Raw genomic sequence first — 17,753 nt, 5'->3', positions numbered from 1 at the left:
CTGATGATGTATCAGAAACACTAGAAGAAGTGCAGAATTCTTCAAGAGGAAACTAGACAAGTATCTTCACCAGGTACCAGATCAACCAGGCTATGATGGATATGTGGTGCAGCGGGCCACCAGCAGCAACAGCCTGGTTGACCAGGCAAGCACCAGACGAGCCTGGCCCATGGCCGGGTATAAAGCGTTCGTTGCCACACCGTTTGGCTCAAAGCAAAGGTTTAGTGTTATGATTCAGATCTAAATATAGTCCATAAATCCAATATCTTAATGAACAAAGGTCAGTGAATAATGACAATACTGGAGAGAGACTCGAACCGGGGCCCTCGTACATAACAGCGTTGTCAACACTCAACCATGGAGCTTACAATATTATTTTACAACTAGACTATTTGTGACTTGGTTGTATCAACGGTGTCTCGTGGCCTAGTGGACAACGCTCTTGCCTAATAATCAGTGTCCGTGTTTCGATCCCCTGCCTGGTGGAAACATTGCGCGTGTTTCCATAAGACGCCTGCTGTCCATGTTCACCTAGCAGTAAGTAGGTTCCTGGGTGTTAGTCACCTTACGTCTGCTGTTGCTGTTCACTTAGCAAGTTGGTACCTGGGTATTAGGTGACTGGTGTGGGTGGCATCCTGGGGGACAAGATTGAAGGACCACAATGGAAATAAGACAGACAGTCCTTGATGACCCACTGACTTTCTTGGTTACCGTGGGTGGCTAACCTTTCCTACCCTGTGTTACCCTTGGTGGCTAACCCTCCCTACCCTGGGTTATCCTGGGTGGCTAACCCTCCCTACCCTGGGTTATCCTGGGAGGCTAACCCTCCCTACCCTGGGTTATCCTGGGTGGCTAACCTTTCCTACCCTGGGTTACCCTGGGTGGCTAACCTTTCCTACCCCGGGTTAACCTGGGTCTCTAACCCTCCCTACCCTGGGTTATCCTGGGTGGCTAACCCTCCCTACCCTGGGTTATCCTGGGTGGCTAACCTTTCCTACCCTGGGTTATCCTGGGTGGCTAACCTTTCCTACCCCGGGTTAACCTGGGTGGCTAACCCTCCCTACCCTGGGTTATCCTGGGTGGCTAACCCTCCCTACCCTGGGTTATCCTGGGTGGCTAACCCTCCCTATCCTGGGTGGCTAACCCTCCCTACCCTGGGTTATCCTGAACTATGACCTCCTCCCTCAAGCTAGAGCCACAACACAGACTACAGACAACTAGCTGTGTGTTCACCTAGGGAAGGAGTGACGTAGTCACAAGGCTGGTACTGGTATGAGTGGGCGGGCGTGGGTAGTTACGTCTGTGGGATCAATATGATGATCTTGTTGGACTGTATCTCCAGGCTGTGTGTGTGTGGGGGGGGGTGAGGGGATGTGGGGGTGATGATGGGGGTGTGGGGGGTGTTAGAGGGTCGTGGATTTTGACTTGCATCCCACGAGGCGGGCTAAAATAACACGGGTTCGATCCCCGGCCAGTCGCAGTTTGTTAATGATTACATCCTCAGTACATACAGACACACACACACACACACACACACACACACACACACACACACACACACACACACACACACACACACACACACACACACACACACACACACACACACACACAAAGGTTTGCAACAAGACTAGTCCCAGAGCTACGGGGATTGTCCTACGAAGAAAGGTTGAGGGAAATCGGCCTGACGACACTGGAGGACAGGAGGGTCAGGGGAGACATGATAACGACATATAAAACACTGCGCGGAATAGACGAGGTGGACAAAGACGGGATGTTCCAGAGATGGGACACAGAAACAAGAGGTCACAATTGGAAGTTGAAGATCAGATGAATCAAAGGGATGTTAGGAAGTATTTCTTCAGTCATAGAGTAGTCAGCCCGTGGAATAGCCTAGAAAGTGAAGTAGTGGAGGCGGGAACCATACATAGTTTTAAGGCGAGGTATGATAGAGCTCATGGAGCAGGGAGAGAGAGGACCTAGTAGTAATCAGCGAAGAGGCGGGGCCAGGAGCTGTGACTCGACCCCTACAACCACAAATAGGTGAGTACAAATAGGTGAGTACACACACACACATGCACATATATATATATATGTCGTGCCGAATATGTAAAACTGGGCAATTAGCAAGAACTCATTTAAAATTAAGTCCTTTCTAAAATTTTCTCTTATACGTTTAAAGATATATTTTTTTCATTAAAGTTAATGTAAAAAATTTTAATTTTGCTCCAAAAGAATCTTAGAAAACTTACCTAACCTTATTATAACAAGAATAATTTATTTTAGCCTAACCCAACTTAATATATTTTAGATTTGTTTACAATAATTTAATACTAAACAAACACAGTCAAATATATATTTTTCGTTAGGTTCAGAATGATTTTGTCGAAATTATTGCATACACAAATTTTCACTTGTCCTATATGGCAAGATGAGCGTTGCTATTTAAGCCAAGATCGCAAGTTCTGCCTATTCGGCACGACATATATATATATATATATATATATATATATATATATATATATATATATATATATATATATATATATATATATATATATATTACCTGGAGTTTACCTGGAGAGAGTTCCAGGGGTCAACGCTCCCGCGGCCCGGTCTGTGACCAGGCCTCCTGGTGGATCAGAGCCTGATCAACCAGGCTGTTACTGCTGGCTGCACGCAAACCAACGTACGAGCCACAGCCCGGCTGGTCAGGAACCGACTTTAGGTGCTTGTCCAGTGCCAGCTTGAAGACTGCCAGGGGTCTGTTGGTAATCCCCCTTATGTGTGCTGGGAGGCAGTTGAACAGTCTCGGACCTCTGACACTTATTGTATGGTCTCTTAACGTGCTAGTGACACCCCTGCTTTTCATTGGGGGGATCGTGCATCGTCTGCCAAGTCTTTTGCTTTCGTAGTGAGTGATTTTCGTGTGCAAGTTCGGTACTAGTCCCTCTAGGATTTTCCAGGTGTATATAATCATGTATCTCTCCCGCCTGCGTTCCAGGGAATACAGGTTTAGGAACCTCAAGCGCTCCCAGTAATTGAGGTGTTTTATCTCCGTTATGCGCACCATGAAGGTTCTCTACATTTTCTAGGTCAGCAATTTCACCTGCCTTGAAAGGTGCTGTTAGTGTGCAGCAATATTCCAGCCATAAGATCACAGTAAACAGGTGGTATCAGAATATGCAAAACAACCACTGTGAAAGAATAGTGAAATTCCAAGCGCTTTCGTGACTTCTCACATTTTTACTGGGGTTAAATTGATGGCAGACAGAATTAACATAATATATGTCAGGTGTTTTTTGGAGAAAGTGTTGTTAGTGTGATAGAAATTGTTCATTCGTGTTTAATAATGGGATTAATGTTTTTGTTATTGTTGTTGATGGTGGGGGGAAGGGAGGGAGGCTGGTAGGGAGAAACATAAGTAGGTAGGTAGGTCAGTAGGGAGGTAAGTAGGTACGTCGGGTATACACATGATCTAGAACTGATGACTGGAGTGTAGACATGAGGGATCAGAACTGGTGGTTGGAGTGTGAGAGACATGAGGATCCATAACTGGTGGTTGGAGTGTGAGAGACATGTGGGACCAGAACTGGTGGTTGGAGTGTGAGAGACATGTGGGACCAGAACTGGTGGTTGGAGTGTGAGAGACATGAGGATCCAGGACTGATGGTTGGAGACAAGGAGTGTGGTTGTCTTCCCACACTGCTGGACGCTCTCCTCCTCCTCTTGAAGTCTTATAATTGCCTTCTGTCTGCTTCCTGTCCTTCATCTGCTCGTGTCATCCCATTTTTCCTCTTCTCTCGTATTTTTCTTCCCCTATAAATAGCGTTCTCTCTTCAACCCTCCTCCATAGCCATTCTCACTCTCTCTTTCTTTCTCTATTCATCTTCTTTTCATTAACAATCGGTTAGCCTGAAGAGGGATTACGTTCCTTGCTTGCCGCTTATCAAAGTGAATTGTGGGGTACTTGTGGAGTCCACTGAAATTTCTCCTCCATGCTGAGAGATGCTTCCAGTTTCAGCTTTACTGCTCAGAGACAGCCGGTGGATCGAGCCTCCACACACCACCTTGAACAGGAAGTCCCAATGTCACTTCGCCCCCCTTCCTTCACGAGCCATTTCTTCCTGTCAACTCCTTCACATTAAACACCAATTCGCAAGCTGTGCTCCAGGAGGTAGCTCCTCGCTGGTAGCACGCTACTGCAATAGTGCTTGCTACATAGCACTCACTGCCTCCTGCCTGTGCTTACATGTGAATCAGCAGGTCCTTGGCTGGTTGTGGGATAAGGCTGTATCCAGCCGCGGCTTCTCTCCTAGCTGCACTCCACATCTTCACAAATCGTTATGTGATGGCCTTGCTATTCAGAGGGCAAAGAGTCTCATACGAATGTTCGAAATAGTGGCAGCAGGTACTTAGGGTACTTAGGGAATAGTGGCAGCAGGTACTTATGGTGGTGGAGTCTTGTTGGCTTACACAAGCACGTACACAAGCCAGGGAACTTTGCAATAATATGTGCCATTGAAAAATGGTGTGGTGATACCGACAAGATATGGAAGAAGATACTTATGTACAGTTGATGACATTTATTACAGGAACGTTTCGCCACGAAGAAGCCACTAGTGGGGAAACGTTCTCTCTGATGTTCTGAACTGTATGTGTGTCTTCTTCCACACATATATGACACTAAACACCGAGTACAAGACATGAGATGCTCGACCACTAGAGGCAACTAGAGGAATGTCACCAGCATAACTCTGCTGTTGTAGCTACCAATGTTGAAGACTAGACAACAACAACATAACTCTGCTGTTGTAGCTACCAATGTTGAAGACTAGACAACAACAACATAACTCTGCTGTTGTAGCTACCAATGTTGAAGACTAGACAACAACAACATAACTCTTCTGTTGAATTATTGGAGAGGAGACACGACCAGTGTAGCTCTGCTTCTGTAACTACGTAAAAAGATGGGATGGCGTGGCCAGCTTCCAGGAGAACCTGGACAGGCTCAAGAAGTGGCCAAATAAGTGGCTGCTAGAAGCCATAACCAAGGAAATGTCTGTCATATTATGAAACTGGGTCAGCGGCGCGTCTCCCCCAAATCATAACTCGGTGGCTCAGTCATAAGTCTGCAAAACCTAATGAACTGTCTAGAAAAACATAAACAAAGGTAGTTTATCGCACTATGGTCAGTAATTGTGCTCTTAGTGGTGATGTTATTGCGTTGGTTTAGAGAGATACGTGTCATGTTTGTTGGGGAGCATTCTGGTCCAAGGACCTTGATCACTTTTTGAAGTGATCAAGATGTTTGCTTGCATGTCTTCCTAAACTAATTTGTCGGTCTATTACCAAGGTGGTGAAGATGGTGAGAGTGGTGGTGGTGGTGGTGGTAGTGGTGATAGGTATAGTGGCAGTGGCATTGGTGGTAGGTGGTTGGTGGTTAGTGGTGGTAGTTGCATTGCTGGTGCTTGGGGTGGTAGTCGCTGCTTAATGTTCCTTGGCTTGGAGAGGTCCCCCTTTAATTGTTTACATTTGTCAGCTGAGCCAGCCACTGGAGGAACAAGAGGGGAAGGTGCAGTGTGGTTTCGGGTGCAGAGGTGCCTTACACTGTACTGGTGCTGTATACTAGTGCTGTGTACTGGTGCTGTGTACTGGTGCTGTATACTGGTATTGTATACTGGCTGTACAAGCTTGATGTCCAACCAGTTCTTGAAGAACTGAATTGATTCGGCTCTCACAACCTCGGTTGGGAAACTATCCGAGCGCTCCATAACCATGTCTGAAACGAAGTTCTTACGTGCATTCGTACAAAACAACCACAGGGGGTATTGAATGATAGCTTTAGGCCTTTCGTGTTGCAATCAAAACATCACCAAGAGCTTGCAAAGTTGCAGAAATGAGTAAGTAATCTCAGCAAATTCATTCCGAGGGATGCCTTGCTGTGGTTGTTTTGTATCCTGTGTCGCTCGTCCGTGATTCTTGCATAATCTACTTTCGTGTTGAACCTTGCACCAGCACCTCTCACCACATAATGGTACATGATCAACAAAAGCAAGCAGGAGTGGATAACAAAAGCGCCCCACTGGGCTAATAATTACTCATTAAACAGAAGACAAGACTTAATTAGAGAAATAGTGTTGACAACTACTGTTGTTGTTATTAATACGCTCCTGCTAGAATGAGATTATTCGTACATGAGTTTGTTAGTTATGTCAAACTAGCGAAACGAATAAGAGGCAGTGAGGGACTCCGGGAGTGCTACAGATTGCAAGTGGCTGTTCGAGTTGAATCCAAACAAATGTAAAGTCATTCAGATCTTGAGAAGACTAGCTTCCATCCAGCCGGACTGGGTCTGTTATATCCACAAGCTCCAGCTGCGGGTCATCATATGGCTATGACCAGCGTCAGGAAACACTTGTCCTGTTTTCTGACTTACCTAACCTAACCTGTCTTCATCACCAGAGAGACAGTGGTCACTTTACTGTTGATCATAAAGTTGATGTTCACAACGTAACACATCTGCCTCAACGTCATCAATAGACATAATTGTTATACCACAAGAAGGGCAGCCATCAATAACTTCATTGCTTTACTTTTCTATGGGAGATGTCTCCCATTAACGAGCATTCATTCTTCGATCAACACACACACACAGCCCTCACATGGGAGAGGAACTTCCAGCGACGTTTGGGCCCGACTTGTGACTTTGTAAATGGTCCAAGTCGGACGGAAACGTCATTGTATATTTCTCTCTCTTATGTGCGGGTTATTTGTGTATTGTTCCAGTCACGGTATTGTGACTTTGTTCTTCGATTAACTCACGTTTGGAACATGTTCCCACAGACACAAACATGATGTGGTCATGTAAGCAGGGGAAACTGTCTTACTTTGTATCCTACACACAAGTGGCTTAATGTACAGCACAGTACACAGCAATGGTGGACACACTTGCTGAGGTGGCAAGAAGAGCTCACTCCAGCAGAGCAAAGTTGCTGGTTATGGGGGATTTCAACCACAGGGAGATTGACTGGGAAAACCTGGAGCCACATGGGGGTCCCGAAACATGGAGAGCCAGGATGTTGGACGTGGTGCTGGAAAACCTCATGCACCAACATGTTAAGGACACTACCAGAGTGAGAGGGAAGGATGAACCAGCAAGATTGGACTTTGTGTTCACCCTGGGCAGCTCAGACATTGAGGACATCAAGTATGAGAGTTCCCTAGGAGCTAGCGACCACGTGGTTCTGTGCTTTGAATACATAGTAGAGCTGCAAGTGGAGAGAATAACAGGAGTTGAATGGGAAAAGCCTGACTATAAAAGAGGGGACTACATAGGGTTGAAGAACTTCCTGCGGGAGGTCCAGTGGGACAGAGAACTGGCAGGAAAGCCAGTAAATGAAATGATGGAATATGTAACAACAAAATGCAAGGAGGCAGTGGAAAGGTTTATTCCCAAGGGCAACAGTAACAACGGGAAGACCAGAACGAGCCCCTGGTTTACCCGACGGTGTAAGGAGGCAAAAACAAAGTGCAATAGAGAATGGAAAAAGTACAGAAGGCAGAGAACACTCGAAAATAGGGAGATCAGTCGCAGAGCCAGGAATGAGTATGCACAGGTAAGGAGGGAGGCCCAGCGACAGTATGAAAATGACAGCATCGAGAATCAAGACTGACCCGAAACTGTTGTATAGCCACATCAGGAGGAAGACAACAGTCAAAGACCAGGTGATCAGATTAAGGACAGAAGGTGGAGAACTCACAAGAAATGATCAGGAGGTATGTGAGGAGCCGAACAGGAGATTTAAGGAAGTTTTTACAGTAGAGACAGGAAGGGCTGTGGGAAGACAGCACAGAAGGGAACATCAAGAGGGAATATACCAACAAGTGTTGGATGACATACGAACAACTGAGGAGGAGGTGAAGAAGCTCTTAAGTGACCTTGACATCTCAAAGGCGATGGGACCGGACAACATCTCCCCATGGGTCCTTAGAGAAGGAGCAGAGATGCTGTGCGTGCCTCTAACCGCAATCTTCAACACATCCCTTGAAACTGGGCAACTACCTGAGAAATGGAAGACAGCTAATGTAGTCCCCATATTTAAGAAAGGAAACAGAAACGAGGCACTAAACTACAGACCTGTGTCTCTGACATGTATTGTGTGCAAAGTCATGGAGAAGATTATCAGGAGGAGAGTGGTCGAACACCTGGAAAGGAACAGGGTTGTAAATGAAAACCAGCATGGGTTCATGGAAGGCAAATCTTGTATCACAAACCTCCTGGAGTTTTATGACAAGGTAACAGAAGTAAGACACGAGAGAGAGGGGTGGGTAGATTGCGTTTTCCTAGACTGCAGGAAGGCCTTTGACACAGTTCCCCACAAGAGATAAGTGCAGAAGCTGGAGGATCAGGCGCATGTAAAAGGGAGGGCACTGCAATGGATAAGGGAATACCTGACAGGGAGGCAGCAACGAGTCATGGTACATGAAGAGGTATCACAGTGGGCGCCTGTTACGAGCGGGGTCCCACAAGGGGCAGTTCTAGGACCAGTGCTATTTCTGATATATGTGAACGACATGAGGGAAGGAATAGACTCTGAAGTGTCCCTGTTCGCAGATGACGTGAAGTTGATGAGAAGAATTAAATCGGACGAGGATGAGGCAGGACTGCAAAGAGACCTGGACAGGCTGGACATGTGGTCCAGTAACTGGCTTCTCGAATTCAATCCAGCCAAATGCAAAGTCATGAAGATTGGGGAGGGGCAAAGAAGACCGCAGACAGAGTATAGGCTAGGTGGACAAAGACTACAGACCTCACTCAGGGAGAAAGACCTTGGGGTGACCATAACACCGAGCACATCACCGGAGGCACACATCAACCAAATAACCGCTGCAGCATACGGGCGCCTGGCAAACCTGAGAATAGCGTTCCGATACCTTAATAAGGAATCGTTCAAGACATTGTATGCTGTGTATGTTAGGCCCATACTGGAGTATGCAGCACCTGTTTGGAACCCACACCTGGTCAAGCACGTCAAGAAGTTAGAGAAAGTACAAAGGTTTGCAACAAGGCTAGTCCCAGAGCTCAAGGGAATGTCGTACGAGGAAAGGTTAAGGGAAATCGGACTGACGACACTGGAGGACAGAAGGGTCAGGGGAGACATGATAACGACATACAAGATACTGCGGGGAATAGACAAGGTGGACAGAGATAGGATGTTCCAGAGATGGGACACAGGGACAAGGGGTCACAACTGGAAGCTGAAGACTCAGACGAGTCACAGGGACGTTAGGAAGTATTTCTTCAGTCATAGAGTTGTCAGCAAGTGGAATAGCCTAGCAAGTGAAGTAGTGGAGGCAGGAACCATACATAGTTTTAAGAAGAGGTATGACAAAGTTCAGGAAGCAGAGAGAGAGAGGACCCAGTAGCGATCAGTGAAGAGGCGGGGCCAGGAGCTGAGTATCGACCCCTGCAACCACAATTAGGTGAGTACAATTAGGTGAGTACACACACACACACACACACACAGTAAGACAAGAGAAAGAGGGGTGGGTAGATTGCATTTTCTTGGACTGTAAGGCGTTTGACACAGTTCCACACAAGAGATTAGTGCAAAAACTGGAGGACCAGACAGGGATAACAGGGAAGGCACTACAATGGATCACGGAGTACCTGTCGGGAAGACTACAGCGAGTCATGGTATGTGGCGAGGTGTCAGAGTGGGCGCCTGTGACGAGCGGTGTTCCACAGGGGTCAGTCCTAGGACCGGTGCTGTTTCTGATATATGTGAATGACATGACGGAAGGAATAGACTCCGAAGTGTCCCTGTTTGCAGATGATGTGAAGTTGATGAGAAGAATTCAATCGGACGAGGACCAGGAAGAACTACAAAGGGATCTGGACAGACCTGGTCCAGCAATTGGCTCCTGGAGTTCAACCCCACCAAGTGTAAAGTCATGAAGATTGGGGAAGGGCAAAGAAGACCGCAGACGTAGTACAGTCTAGGGGATCAGAGACTACAGACCTCAAGGGAAAGAATCATGGGGTGAGTATAACACCGAGCACATCTCCTGAGGCACACATCAACCAAATAACTGCTGCAGCATACGGGCGACTAGCAAACCTAAGAATAGTATTCCGATAGCTCACTTAGGAATCGTTCATGACCCTATACACCGTGTACGTTAGGCCCATATTGGAGTATGCAGCACCAGTTTCGAGCCCACACCTAGCCAAGCACATAAGGAAATTAGAGAAAATGCTAAGGTTTGCAGCATGGCTGGTCCCGGTGCTAAGGGGAATGTCCTACGAGGAGAGGTTAAGCGAAATCGACCTGACGACGCTGGAGGACAGGAGAGATAGGGGGGATATGATAACGACATATAAAATACTGAGAGGAATTGACAAGGTTGTTAGAGACAGGATGTTCCAGAGATGGGACACAACAACAAGGGGTCACAACTGGAAGTTGAAGACTCGTATGAATCACAGGGATATTAGGAAGTATTTCTTCAGTCATAGAATTGTCAGGAAGTGGAACAATCTGGAGAGTGATGTAGTGGGGGCAGGTTCCATACATAGCTTTAAGAAGATGTATGATGAAGCTCATGGAGCAGGGAGAGGGTGGACCTAGTTGCGACCAGTGAAGAGGTAGGGACGGGAGATACGAATCAACCCCTGCAACCACAAATAGGTGAGTACACTCCCCCCCCCCTCCACACACTCACACTCTAAAGCCCCTGGACATTATTCACTCAGTATTGTTCAGTAAATTACCTCTGTTAGTGCGGCTGATTAATGCAAGGGGCCCTCACCACTTGATCAAAATGCGTGAGCATCACACGTCAGGTTTTAATGAGTGATGAAGGCTAGGCTGGTCTTGGTACTCTCACCTCCTTACCTGACACCAGGAACTGTGTGGCTATATTTTTCTTATTTAGCAAAGTTGGATGTGCCAGCAGTGTGGTGCTAGACTATTCTGTGTGGTGGTTACACAGTGGGGACAGAGACGAGCGGTGTTTCCCTGTTATATTCCATCACACAGGATGGTGCTCATACAGGGTGTTGGAATGTGTCAGCATGAGCTGGGAGACTTCAGTAGTGTCAGCCTGAGCTGGGAGACTTCAGTAGTGTCAGCCTGAGCTGGGAGACTTCAGTAGTGTCAGCCTGAGCTGGGAGACTTCAGTAGTGTCAGTCTGAGCTGGGAGACTTCAGTAGTGTCAGCTTGAGCTGGGAGACTTCAGTAGTGTCAGCCTGAGCTGGTAGACTTTAGTATTGTTAACCTGACCTAGAACACTTCAGTAGGTCAATAAGGTTGCCGTCAACAAGTATTCCAGTAAAGGTTCACCAGCTACGACAGCTTCAGAGGTCTCCTTCCAGCAGAGCTGCAGTTACTATCACTTGGGTATTACAATCTTCCAGCAGAGCTGCAGTTACTATCACTTGGGTATTACCATCTTCCAGCAGAGCTGCAGTTACTATCACTTGGGTATTACCATCTTCCAGCAGAGCTGCAGTTACTATCACTTGGGTATTGCCATCTTCCAGCAGAGCTGCAGTTACTATCACTTGGGTATTACCATCTTCCAGCAGAGCTGCAGTTACTATCACTTGGGTATTACCATCTTCCAGCAGAGCTGCAGTTACTATCACTTGGGTATTACCATCTTCCAGCAGAGCTGCAGTTACTATCACTTGGGTATTACCATCTTCCAGCAGAGCTGCAGTTACTATCACTTGGGTATTACCATCTTCCAGCAGAGCTGCAGTTACTATCACTTGGGTATTACAATCTTCCAGCAGAGCTGCAGTTACTATCACTTGGGTATTACCATCTTCCAGCAGAGCTGCAGTTACTATCACTTGGGTATTACCATCTTCCAGCAGAGCTGCAGTTACTATCACTTGGGTATTACCATCTTCCAGCAGAGCTGCAGTTACTATCACTTGGGTATTGCCATCTTCCAGCAGAGCTGCAGTTACTATCACTTGGGTATTACCATCTTCCAGCAGAGCTGCAGTTACTATCACTTGGGTATTACCATCTTCCAGCAGAGCTGCAGTTACTATCACTTGGGTATTACCATCTTCCAGCAGAGCTGCAGTTACTATCACTTGGGTATTACAATCTTCCAGCAGAGCTGCAGTTACTATCACTTGGGTATTACCATCTTCCAGCAGAGCTGCAGTTACTATCACTTGGGTATTACAATCTCTCAGAATAACCTCTCCTGCCCTCCGAGAGTGAGGGCAGGATCGTCAGTTATTACATTAAAGGTTCATCAGGTACGACAACTTCAATCTTCATGGCGGAGGGTACCTTGATGCTGGTGAAGGGGAGGAGAGTACCTTGATGCTGGTGAAGGGGAGGGTACCGTGATGCTGGTGAAGGGGAGGGTACCGTGATGCTGGTGAAGGGGAGGAGGGTACCGTGATGCTGGTGAAGGGGAGGAGAGTACCTTGATGCTGGTGAAGGGGAGGGTACCGTGATGCTGGTGAAGGGGAGGAGGGTACCGTGATGCTGGTGAAGGGGAGGAGAGTACCTTGATGCTGGTGAAGGGGAGGTCGCCGTGATGCTGGTGAAGGGGAGGGTACCGTGATGCTGGTGAAGGGGAGGGTACCGTGACGCTGGTGAAGGGGAGGGTACCGTGATGCTGGTGAAGGGGAGGAGGGTACCGTGATGCTGGTGAAGGGGAGGAGAGTACCTTGATGCTGGTGAAGGGGAGGGCGCCGTGATGCTGGTGAAGGGGAGGAGAGTACCTTGATGCTGGTGAAGGGGAGGGTACCGTGATGCTGGTGAAGGGGAGGAGAGTACCTTGATGCTGGTGAAGGGGAGGGCGCCGTGATGCTGGTGAAGGGGAGGGTACCGTGATGCCGTGTACCTTGATGCTGGTGAAGGGGAGGGCGCCGTGATGCTGGTGAAGGGGAGGGCGCCGTGATGCTGGTGAAGGGGAGGGCGCCGTGATGCTGGTGAAGGGGAGGGCGCCGTGATGCTGGTGAAGGGGAGGAGAGTACCTTGATGCTGGTGAAGGGGAGGAGAGTACCTTGATGCTGGTGAAGGGGAGGGCGCCGTGATGCTGGTGAAGGGGAGGAGAGTACCTTGATGCTGGTGAAGGGGAGGAGAGTACCTTGATGCTGGTGAAGGGATCTTGATGTAGACAGTTTGACCTGCCTTCCTCTTTCTTGGATCAAACCTCCCATTCACTAGGCCCTGCATAATCCTCATGGGTTTAGCACACACTAGTGAATAATAATAATAATAATAATAATAATAATAATAATAATAATAATAATAATAATAATAATAATTATGCGGAAAACAGGAGAATATGATAATAGATCACATTATGGAATATACTTGTAATATCAATAACTCACGTGCAGACAGAAACACAGGTGTGGTTGAACTGTATATTTCGACCTCCTTCTGGGGTCCTCTTCAGCAGATGAGGATCCCAGAAGGGGATCGAAATATACAGACTAATCAAATGTCCTGTGTGTCTGTCTCCATCTGGGTTATTATTGAGCATATATATATGGGCTCTTGATCCCAGGAATGGGAGTGCTTCTCTCTCTTTAATCAGAGGTTGATTAGCTCCCAGTTCTCGGTGGATGAATGTCCCGCCCTTACATGTTTAGCCCTCTCTCAGGGTTACAATAACTGCCTATTTTCTCTTTCTCTTACACAATGTTTTACAAGGTTAAGCTTACTAACTTTATTTACCAGCTGAGAGCTGTTACCTACATCAACTCGTTAAAAAAACTTTTAATGTTATGAGACATCCAAGTAAGGAACAGGATGAAGTTGGAGCCATTTGTGAGCAAGCTGTAGGCCCTCTGTGAGCCAGTTGTAGGCCATCTGTAAACCAGTTGTAGGCCATCTGTTAGCCAGCTGTAGGCCCTCTGTGAGCCAGTTGTAGGCTATCTGTAAGCCAGTTGTAGGCCATCTGTGAGCCAGTTGTAGGCCATCTGTGAGCCAGTTGCGGGCCATCTGTGAGCCAGTTGTAGGACATCTGTGAGCCAGTTGTAGGCCATCTGTGAGCCAGCTGTAGGCAATCTGTAAGCCAGCTGTAGGCCATCTGTGAGCCAGTTGTGGGCCATCTGTGAGCCAGTTGTGGGCCATCTGTGAACCAGCAATTTCATTTGATCAACTGATTTCGTTTCGTTGATGTCATTATGCTGTCTGAACATGTTCCAGACTCGACCCATCTTGGGAATAAATGGTCTCAGATGAAGCGATGTTTCTCTCTCTCTCTCTCTCTCTCTCTCTCTCTCTCTCTCTCTCTCTCTCTCTCTCTCTCTCTCTCTCTCTCTCTCTCTCTCTCTCTCTCTCTCTCTCACTCTATCTATCTATCTGTTTCTGTCTTCCCTGGAGACAACACTGGTGTCTCGTGTCTCTCTCAAGTTTCTCACTATCGAATCCAATTAACGAGCGATTTTTATTGTGTTGTCTTGTTATTGTGGCAGCGTTGTGACGGTGTTGTCTCTCTCTCTCTATCTCTCTCTCTCTCTCTCTCTCTCTCTCTCTCTCTCTCTCTCTCTCTCTCTCTCTCTCTCTCTCTCTCTCCACTCACCTGGAAGGGTTTATACAGAAAATGGGGAAAGGGTGTAAGTGTACTTAGGTATACATAAATACAGTTACACAAATTATCATACACAGCAACATATGTGTAAATTACCAACCAGAACACAAAAAGTCAGTCAAAGTGAATAATTTCCATTGGTGGTCCTTGTATTTCCATTGGTGGTCCTTGTATTTCCATTGGTGGTCCTTGTATTTCCATTGGTGGTCCATGTATTTCCATTGGTGGTCCTTGTATTTCCATTGGTGGTCCTTGTATTTCCATTGGTGGTCCTTGTATTTCCATTGGTGGTCCTTGTATTTCCATTGGTGGTCCTTGTATTTCCATTGGTGGTCCTTGTATTTCCATTGGTGGTCCTTGTATTTCCATTGTGGTCCTTGTATTTCCATTGATCGTTCTTGTATTTCCATTGTGGTCCATGTATTTCCATTGGTGGTCCTTGTATTTCTATTGGTGGTCCTTGTATTTCCATTGGTGGTCATTGTATTTCCATTGTGGTCCTTGTATTTCCATTGATGGTTCTTGTATTTCCATTGTGGTCCATGTATTTCCATTGTGGTCCTTGTATTTCCATTGGTGGTCCTTGTATTTCCATTGGTAGTTCTTGTATTTCCATTGATGGTTCTTGTATTTCCATTGTGATCCTTGTATTTCCATTGGTGGTCCTTGTATTTCCATTGATGGTTCTTGTATTTCCATTGTGGTCCATGTATTTCCATTGTGGTCCTTGTATTTCCATTGGTGGTCCTTGTATTTCTATTGGTGGTCCTTGTATTTCCATTGGTGGTCATTGTATTTCCATTGTGGTCCTTGTATTTCCATTGATGGTTCTTGTATTTCCATTGTGGTCCATGTATTTCCATTGTGGTCCTTGTATTTCCATTGGTGGTCCTTGTATTTCCATTGTGGTCCTTGTATTTCCATTGTGGTCCTTGTATTTCCATTGGTGGTCCTTGTATTTCTATTGGTGGTCCTTGTATTTCCATTGGTGGTTTTTGTATTTCCATTGTGGTCCTTGTATTTCCATTGTGGTTCTTGTGTTTCCATTGTGGTCCTTGTATTTCCATTGGTGGTTTTTGTATTTCCATTGTGGTCCTTGTATTTCCATTGGTGGTCCTTGTATTTCCATTGGTGGTCCTTGTATTTCCATTGTGGTCCTTGTATTTCCATTGTGGTCCTTGTATTTCTATTGTGGCTCTTGTATTTCCATTGTGGTCCTTGTATTTCTATTGTGGTCCTTGTATTTCCATTGTGGTCCTTGTATTTCCATTGTGGTCCTTGTATTTCCATTGTGGTCCTTGTATTTCCATTGGTGGTCCTTGTATTTCCATTGATGGTTCTTGTATTTCCATTGTGGTCCTTGTATTTCCATTGATGGTTCTTGTATTTCCATTGTGGTCCATGTGTTTCCATTGTGGTCCTTGTATTTCCATTGTGGTCCTTGTATTTCCATTGGTGATCCTTGTATTTCCATTGTGGTCCTTGTATTTCCATTGGTGGCTCTTGTATTTCCATTGTGGTTCTTGCATTTCTATTGTGGTCCTTGTATTTCCATTGTGGTCCTTGTATTTCTATTGTGGTCCTTGTATTTCCATTGTGGTCCTTGTATTTCTATTGTGGTCCTTGTATTTCTATTGTGGTTCTTGTATTTCTAATGTGGTCCTTGTATTTCCATTGTGGTCCTTGTATTTCCATTGTGGTCCTTGTATTTCCATTGGTGGTCCTTGTATTTCCATTGATGGTTCTTGTATTTCCATTGTGGTCCATGTATTTCCATTGTGGTCCTTGTATTTCCATTGGTGGTCCTTGTATTTCCATTGTGGTCCTTGTATTTCCATTGTGGTCCTTGTATTTCCATTGTGGTCCTTGTATTTCCATTGTGGTCCTTGTATTTCCATTGGTGGTCCTTGTATTTCCATTGTGGTCCTTGTATTTCCATTGTGGTCCTTGTATTTCCATTGGTGGTCCTTGTGTTTCCATTGGTGGTCCTTGTATTTCCATTGTGGTCCTTGTATTTCCATTGGTGGCTCTTGTATTTCCATTGTGGTCCTTGTATTTCTATTGTGGTCCTTGTATTTCCATTGTGGTCCTTGTATTTCCATTGTGGTCTCTGTATTTCCATTGGTGGTCCTTGTATTTCCATTGATGGTTCTTGTATTTCCATTGTGGTCCTTGTATTTCCATTGATGGTTCTTGTATTTCCATTGTGGTCCATGTGTTTCCATTGTGGTCCTTGTATTTCCATTGTGGTCCTTGTATTTCCATTGTGGTCCTTGTATTTCCATTGGTGGCTCTTTTATTTCCATTGTGGTTCTTGTATTTCTATTGTGGTCTTTGTATTTCTATTGTGGTCCTTGTATTTCTATTGTGGTTCTTGTATTTCCATTGTGGTCCTTGTATTTCCATTGGGGTCCTTGTATTTCCATTGTGGTCCTTGTATTTCCATTGGTGGTCCTTATATTTCCATTGGGGTCCTTGTATTTCCATTGTGGTCCTTATATTTCCATTGTGGTCCTTGTATTTCCATTGGTGATCCTTGTATTTCCATTGTGGTCCTTGTATTTCCATTATTGGCTCTTGTATTTCCATTGTGGTTCTTGAATTTCTATTGTGGTCCTTGTATTTCCATTGTGGTCCTTGTATTTCCGTTGGTGGCTCTTGTATTTCCATTGGTGATCCTTGTATTTCCATTGTGGTCCTTGTATTTCCATTATTGGCTCTTGTATTTCCATTGTGGTCCTTGTATTTCCATTGGTGGCTCTTGTATTTCCATTGGTGATCCTTGTATTTCCATTGTGGTCCTTGTATTTCTATTGTGGTCCTTGTATTTCCATTGTGGTCCTTGTATTTCTATTGTGGTCCTTGTATTTCTATTGTGGTCCTTGTATTTCCATTGTGGTCCTTGTATTTCCATTGTGGTCCTTGTATTTCCATTGGTGATCCTTGTATTTCCATTGTGGTCCTTGTATTTCCATTATTGGCTCTTGTATTTCCATTGTGGTTCTTGAATTTCTATTGTGGTCCTTGTATTTCCATTGTGGTCCTTGTATTTCTATTGTGGTCCTTGTATTTCCATTGTGGTCCTTGTATTTCTATTGTGGTCCTTGTATTTCTATTGTGGTCCTTGTATTTCTATTGTGGTCCTTGTATTTCCATTGTGGTCCTTGTAT

General features: G+C 45.7%; 1 protein-coding gene across 2 annotated transcripts in view; it reads left to right on the top strand.

The window, feature by feature from the left end:
• Nucleotides 1–17,753, top strand: part of Trpm (transient receptor potential cation channel, subfamily M) — a 235,099-nt gene that overhangs the window by 41,612 nt on the left and 175,734 nt on the right. The window lies entirely within an intron of this gene.

Source organism: Cherax quadricarinatus, chromosome 34, assembly GCF_038502225.1.
Source record: "Cherax quadricarinatus isolate ZL_2023a chromosome 34, ASM3850222v1, whole genome shotgun sequence".
Lineage (NCBI taxonomy): Eukaryota > Metazoa > Arthropoda > Malacostraca > Decapoda > Parastacidae > Cherax > Cherax quadricarinatus.
The sequence above is the reverse complement of the archived record's forward strand: the minus strand, read 5'-3'. Positions and strand labels throughout refer to the sequence as shown.